Consider the following 7,309-nt stretch of genomic DNA (forward strand, 5'->3'; position numbering starts at 1 on the left):
CAAGAGCTTCCCAAATGTCCAACTTAAGGACTTAAACTAAAAGTGCTAGGTGGGAGGCACCCCACCATGGTAAACTCTTTCCACCCTCTTGCATCTTTTATTAATAAGTGAATTGAGTTACCATTGTAGGTAGTTTTCTTTCCATCTACTTGTTTCAATAAATTGGTTGTAGGTGATGACATGTCACCATGCCATGTTTTTCTACGCTTTTTCAAACAAGAAATTGATGATTTATGCCTAAATATTGAATGCTTTTGTGCTTAAGTGGTATATTTCCTTGATCTTTTGATTTTATAAATTTTGTAGGAAATAAGAAGAAAAAGAAGCAAAAAGAGCACAAAATAAGCTAAGAAGAAGAAAAGAAGAATTTTGGGGCACACTTTGGAGCCTTAGGCCACGCTTTTAAAAGCGTGGCCCATGACCAAATCAAGGAAGCTTCACAATCAGCACTCACAAAGCTCAGTTCACTAAGTGAACTTAGCTTTATCGTGAAAAATTCAGCATGGAAGCAAGAATTTTCGCTAAGTTAAACTTGGGCGTTCACAACATGACCATTCCTCCTTCAAAGAGCCATAACTTGAGCTACAGACGTCTAATTGATGTGCTTCTAGCTGCGTTGGAAAGCTGACATTCAGAGCTTTCCAACGATATATAATACTCTATATTTGGCATAAAATTGAGGTACAAGTGAGAGGCATCTTTAGGGGCCAAAAATAAGCAAAAATAGACCAAAGTGGCTTCACCAAGATTCGAAGGGGGAGACACAAGGAAAATACAAAGCGCAACATAGCAAAAATGGAGCAGCCAGATTCAAACTTGGAGCTTTTCATATCAAAAGCAAGGAGCACTACACTTCCTGCAAGGAAAATTGGCCAAAATGCTTCTTCCAGGGTTCGAACTTGAAGCACTACACAAGAAAAAAGGGAAGCTCAGTTCACTTTTCTAACTGAGCGCTACTTTTCCCCACACTCTTCACATTTTGGCACGCCAAGGAGCTTGTCATGTGCACAACTTGGCACACCAAGTGCAAATAGAGAGCTCAGTTTGGTATTTGAACTGAGCCGTGCCCTGGGAGTGTCACCCATGGGCCAAAATTCAACCAAAATTCCATTTAAATTAAATTCTTCACCAAATTGAATCAAGGCCAACCAAACCCATCTCTCTTCAAATCCAAAGCAAGCAAAGCCCACATCATCACTCAAAGGCACAAGAACAAGCTAAAATTAGGAATTTCATTTAATTTGTTTTTGATTTCAATTTTATTTTATTTTTATTTTGTAAAAAGCCTATATAAAGGCATCGTTCTCATTTTCATATTTGGAGAGGAGGTCAGCTCCATTAGAGAGCATAGGAGGTTGGCTCCATTAGGGAGCTCTCTCTTTTAGTTTTCATTCTTGTCTTGAATCTTGGGTTGAGAATTGAAAAAATTCTGTTTCAATCTCACCTTGAGAATTCCCTCTGTTTTCTTCTTCTGCAAACTTTCAAGTGAATTGTGATTTGAATCAAAGTTCTCTTTATTACTTTCATCTTTAATTTTCCTACATCTTGTTCTCTGTTAGATCAAGGAAGGGAGTGAGATCTAGACTTATTTTCTAGTCTCTTTGATCCCTTGAGATCTTCACTTGTCTTTTTAGATTTCACAATTGAATTGAGTTTTCTTGTTGGTTTACTTTTCTGCTACAATTTCCTTCTCTGCAATTTTTACTTTCTGTTCCTAATGCTCTCAATTTATTTTCCTACTCTTTTGTTCATCTACACTTTTCATTTGAGTTGATGTGATTTGAATTTACTTTTCCTGCACTTTAAATTTCCTGTTACTTGTTCTCAAGATATCTTCAATTGCTTGCTTTACTGCTCTCTTTAATTTCCAGCACCCCAACCTCCTTTACATTTGATGCAATTTACATTTTTTGTCATTTAAGTTTCTGTAATTTACATTTCTTGCTCTTTAAGTTTCAGTCACTTTACTTTCTGCACTTTAATTTTACTTGCTATTTACTTTCTGTTGATCAACCTCACACAATTCACTCAATGTTAGCTTCACTAAACTAATCACCCACTAAATTTGCTTGATCCATCAATCCCTGTGAGATCGACCTCACTCTAAGTGAGTTTTACTACTTGATGCGACCTGGTACACTTGCCGGTTAGTTTTGGGTGTTGGAATTCGTTTTTCAAAATAATCCATCAAGTTTTTGGCACCGTTGCCAGGGATTGATTTAGATCAACAATGATTAAGTGGGTGAGAAGTCTAGATTAAGCATTTTTTTTGTTTTTGTTCTTGAAACCAAGGTGTTTGTGTTTTTGCCTCACTAAGAAATTCTCATCTCTAATATGAGTAATTTCAATTTTCATTGATGTTTACAAAATACAAATGGAGTTCAACTCATCTTATGGTCAAACAAAATTTTAAGGGATATTACCCACCATCATCAATCTCTAATGATGGCTGGGAATATCACCAAGAGAATATACATTATGAGCACTCCAATTCATGGAGAATTGCTTCAGAAACACAAGATGAGAAAGAAAATCATATGGGATATTTCTCTCCACCACAAAATGATGCAAGTCATGATTCTAATGGTGGCTGGGAGTATTACCATGAAACTGCAAATTCTGAGCAGTCAAGTCACGTGAGAGATTGTCCAATAGCCAAAGATTCACAACCAAAACAAACTTCCAATAGCCAAAGACTCTCAAAACTTGAGTCCATGCTCAAAAGATTTGCGAAGGAGACAAAGAAGTACTGGGAAGAACAAGAAAAGTCCATCAAAAATATGGAAGTAAGGTTAGCTCAGTTGTTGAGTGCAAAGAAGAAAGAGGAAAGGCTTATGGAACAACTAATTCAAAAGGTTGTTGATGAAGAAAACACTCCAAAAATCACACAGCAACCATGTTTTGAATTCAAGGAAGTGAAGGCAATTAACAAAAGCACCAAGAAGAGGATTGTGACCAAGCTACCAAGGAAAATATTCGTGAAGAATAGAGGGTCAACCACAAGCAATCCAACCCCTGAACCACTAGCAAGCAAGCTCAATCAAGCCATGTACAAAAGAAAGCTTGCTGAGAGGAAACCAAGAAAGGGGACAATAGCTGAAACCTTTTCCCCCTTGAGGTCATTCCTCTTAACAAATTGGAAGAAGAGGAAGAAAGTGAAGAACAGGTAGACCGTAGGTACATTTCTTCTTCTTGCTTTGTTTAAATTCCATAAATTAGCATATGGTTACATTCTAAGTTTGGTGTTGCCTTGCAACAAATTGTTTTCAATCTTTTTGAATGCTTGCATCAAATCAAACATGAAAGTGACACACCAAGATTCTAAGTTTGGTGTGCCACTTATTTTCTATGCAATTCATTCAAGCAACACTACTTGTCTGCACAATCATAATGCCTCTGCAGTTTTATTTTTCTCTTTTAATTTGACACTTTTTTTTTATTCTACTTGCTTTAGTCATTTTTCTATCTTTAATTGCTTTCATTTAATTTGTTGTTTAACTGTTCTTGTTAATACTTCACCAAGATATCCTTATTCATGACAGATTCTTCACTTGGTGATTGTATTTAACATATAATAGTTTTTCTTTTTTCATTTAATTTTAATTCAAATAAATTGACATAGGATTGCATTCTAAGTTTGGTGTTGCTATGCAACAAAAATTTGGTTCCCATATCTACTAGATACTTGCATCAATTTCAAGTGAAAGTGTCACACTAAGTTTGCTGTGCCACTTATCTTTTATGCAATGTATTGTGCACACCTTCTTATCTATGCAATCAAAATGTCTTTGTCTCTTGTGCCTTGATTGTTATCTTTAATTTTGCTTGCTTAAAACACATGTGCTACTAACATTTCATTGTATAAGACATTCATGATCCATCTTAGCCCCATAGCCATTGTTCTAATTGTTGCTTGAGGATGAGTAAGCATTCTGAGTTTGGCGAGGGAAAGAGGAAGAATAGAGGAAAAAGGACAACAATAATGAAGATGAACTACAAGGTTGTAGAGTTCCTTTTCTCCTCATTTGTTTCCAACACTTAAATTGCATGATTGTCTTCATCTTTTCTGTTTACATGTGTGTATGAATAAAGCATAGCTTGAATCTTGATTTGTAACATGTTGCTGTGGCATTATGACTACCAACTTGAGTTTTGTGAGTTCAAAAGCAATAAAGCATTATGATCATAAACAAACAAGGAATTAAAGAAGATTTTAGCATGTGCATACAAGTATTGGAAAGCTAGTATGATTAATTGTTGCTCAATTGTATTGGATTTTATTGAAGTTTTCATCTAGTACATTTTGTGAAATCTTTTGAAAATCATGAAAACCTTGAAAGAAAAAGCAAAAAAGGGCAAGAAAAGAAAAAGAGAAAGACTGAGAAAGCTGAAGGCTCTGAGTACCAATGGCAATTTATTTGTTAAGTACTTGTGGTGTTTATGTATCAAGCCAAATGCTTGAGAACAAAACACTTAGAAGTCAAGGCTAGGCTCAAGTGCAAAAGCACTCCCGCAAAACTCAAGGTTCTAAGCATCAATGATTAGAGAGTCAAGAAAAGAAAAAAATGAGCTTAATGAAGTCCTCTAATTCAAATGCTTGTGGTGCTTATGTATCAAGTGGTAATACTTGAAAATAAAGCATTTAGAATCGTAGCTTTGTTATCAACTCATGGGGCAAAGCACCCAAAAGGAGAAGCTAATAAGAAAATCAAAGGCTTGTTTCAACGAAAAATTATAAGGAAAAGATTTCATAAATTGAGCTAGATAGAATCATCAATCATTTACATTTCTTTTGTGATTGTATCTTGCATTGAAAACTAGCTAACTATGAATAATTGAGTTGCTATTCTTCTTACCTTGGGTTGTCAATCTTTATTGTATGATTCTTTTATTGCTTGGGGACAAGCAAGGTTTAAGTTTGGTATTGTGATGACATGTCACCATGTCATGTTTTTCTATGCTTTTTCATACAAGAAATTGATGATTTGTGCTTAAATATTGAATGCTTTTGTGTTTAAGTGGTATATTTCCTTGATCTTTTAATTTTATAAATTTTGTAGGAAATAAGAAGAAAAAGAAGCAAAAGAGTACAAAATAAGCTAAAAAGAAGAAAAGAAGAATTTTGGGGCACATTTTGAAGTTGGAGCACACTTTGGAGCCTTAGGCCACGCTTTTAAAAGCGTGGCCCATGATCAAATCAAGGAAGCTTCACAATCAGCACTCACAAAGCTCAGTTTACTAAGTGAACTTAGCTTTATCGTGAAAAATTCAGCATGTAAGCAAGAATTTTCGCTAAGTTAAACTTGGGCGTTCATAGCATGACCATGCCTCATTCAAAGGGCCATAACTTGAGCTACAGACGTCTAATTGATGTGCTTTCAGTTGCGTTGGAAAGATGACATTTAGAGCTTTCCAACGATATATGATAGTCTATATTTGGCATAAAATTGAGGCACAAGTGAGAGGCATCTTTAAGGGCCAAAAACAAGTAAAAATAGACCAAAGTGGCTTCACCAAGATTCGAAGGGGGAGACACAAGGAAAATACAAAGCGCAACATAGCAAAAGGGGAGCAGCCAGATTCGAACTTGGAGCTTCTCATATCAGAAGCAAGGAGCACTACACTTCCTACAAGGAAAATTGGCCGAAATGCTTCTTCCAGGGTTCGAACTTGAAGCACTACACAAGAAAAAAGGGAACCTCAGTTCACTTTTCTAACTGAGCGCTACTTTCCCCCACACTCTTCACATTTTGGCACGCCAAGGAGCTTGTCATGTGCACAACTTGGCACACCATGTGCAAATAGAGAGCTTAATTTGGTATTTGAACTGAGCCGTGCCCTGGGAGTGTCACCCATGGGCCAAAATTCAACCAAAATTCCATTTAAATTCAATTCTTCACCAAATTGAATCAAGGCCAACCAAACCCATCTCTCTTCAAATCCAAAGCAAGCAAAGCCCACATCATCACTCAAAGGCACAAGAACAAGCTAGAATTAGAAATTTCATTTAATTTGTTTTTCATTTCAATTTTATTTTATTTTCATTTTGTAAAAAGCCTATATAAAGGCATCATTCTCATTTTCATCTTTGGAGAGGAGGTCAGCTCCATTAGAGAGCATAGGAGGTTGGCTCCATTAGGGAGCTCTCTCTTTTAGTTTTCATTCTTGTCTTGATGCTTGGGTTGAGAATTGAAGAAATTCTGTTTCAATCTCACCTTGAGAATTCTATCTGTTTTCTTCTTCTGCAAACTTTCAAGTGAATTGTGATTTGAATCAAAGTTCTCTTCATTACTTTCATCTTTAATTTTCCTGCATCTTGTTCTCTGTTGGATCAATGGAAGGGAGTGAGATCTAGACTTGTTTTCTAGTCTCTTTGATCCCCTGAGATCTTCACTTGTCTTTTTAGATTTCACAATTGAATTGAGTTTTCTTGTTGGTTTACTTTTCTGCTACAATTTCCTTCTCTGCAATTTTTACTTTCTGTTCCTAATGCTCTCAATTTATTTTCCTACACTTTTGTTCATCTACACTTTACATTTGAGTTGCTGTGATTTGAATTTACTTTTCCTGCACTTTAAATTTCCTGTTACTTGTTCTCAAGATATCTTCAATTGCTTGCTTTACTGCTCTCTTTATTTTCCAGCACCCCAACCCCCTTTACATTTGATGCAGTTTACATTTCTTGTCATTTAAGTTTCTGCAATTTACATTTCTTGCTCTTTAAATTTCAGTCACTTTACTTTCTGCACTTTAATTTTCCTTGCTATTTACTTTCTGTTGATCAACCTTACACAATTCACTCAATGTTAGCTTCACTAAACTAATCACCCACTAAAGTTGCTTGATCCATCAATCCCTGTGGGATCGACCTCACTCTAAGGGAGTTTTACTACTTGATGCGACCCGGTACACTTGCCGGTTAGTTTTGTGTGTTGGAATTCGTTTTCCAAAATAATCCATCAGTACGTTGCTTGTGGGGCAAGTAGCCCTTGCTTATATGTGAAGATTTTCAAAAAGGCAAAAAATTTTTTGTCATTTTGTATTTTGAGTTAATTTTGAGCTGCAGGTAGTGTTAGGAGGATTTTGAGCTGTTTTCGCTTTTTCTGAAAAAAAAAGGGGGTCGAGGATGCGTACACATGCTGTGCGCGTGCGCGTCCATACGCATATGCAGGCCCATACTTTTTCCAGATAGTTGGGCCACTCTTGCGTCAACACTAGGCCAATGGCAAAACCGTATGTACGCGTATGTGCACTGCGCGCATACACATTGATACACATATTTTTTGCAATGCGCGCCCCCGCGCACATG

This window comes from Arachis hypogaea, chromosome 11 (genome assembly GCF_003086295.3).
Source record: "Arachis hypogaea cultivar Tifrunner chromosome 11, arahy.Tifrunner.gnm2.J5K5, whole genome shotgun sequence".
NCBI classification, from domain to species: Eukaryota; Viridiplantae; Streptophyta; class Magnoliopsida; order Fabales; family Fabaceae; genus Arachis; species Arachis hypogaea.